Raw genomic sequence first — 507 nt, forward strand, 5'->3', positions numbered from 1 at the left:
TATCAGAAATTATTAATTTAAAAGAACATAATAACCTTTTGAAGGTTAATTTGAAAGAGACTTAAAAAAATCATTATAAAATTAATTTATATTGTTTGATTGTATGAGAAAGTGAAAATTTGAATGATTTTAAAATGCTAAATTGCCTTTTAGTTTATTTTTACATAATGTTTATGGTTAGGTGCCATCTAGATGGATATATACAGATTTTTGTCTTTTGTGGCTGAAAAACGTGTCACTAAAAGTGTTGCTTAAAGAGAAAGTGTTACCCTTAATCGATAACTTGGCTCTGATACCAATTTTTTCTACTATTACTAATTCTGATTTCTTTTTTTTTTTTTTTAGTTTTTCAATCTTGTTTTAGTTTATAATATTCTTTTTTGCATGGATTATTGTATATAAAATCTTTTATCTGTTTGTCTATTTCTTTAATATCATTTTTCAAATCCTCAAAAACTTCTTTTATTTCTACACTTTCTGTTGTTTCTAAATATCTTTTTAATTTTT

The sequence above is a fragment of the Arachis ipaensis genome, chromosome B05 (assembly GCF_000816755.2).
Source record: "Arachis ipaensis cultivar K30076 chromosome B05, Araip1.1, whole genome shotgun sequence".
Classification (NCBI taxonomy): Eukaryota; Viridiplantae; Streptophyta; class Magnoliopsida; order Fabales; family Fabaceae; genus Arachis; species Arachis ipaensis.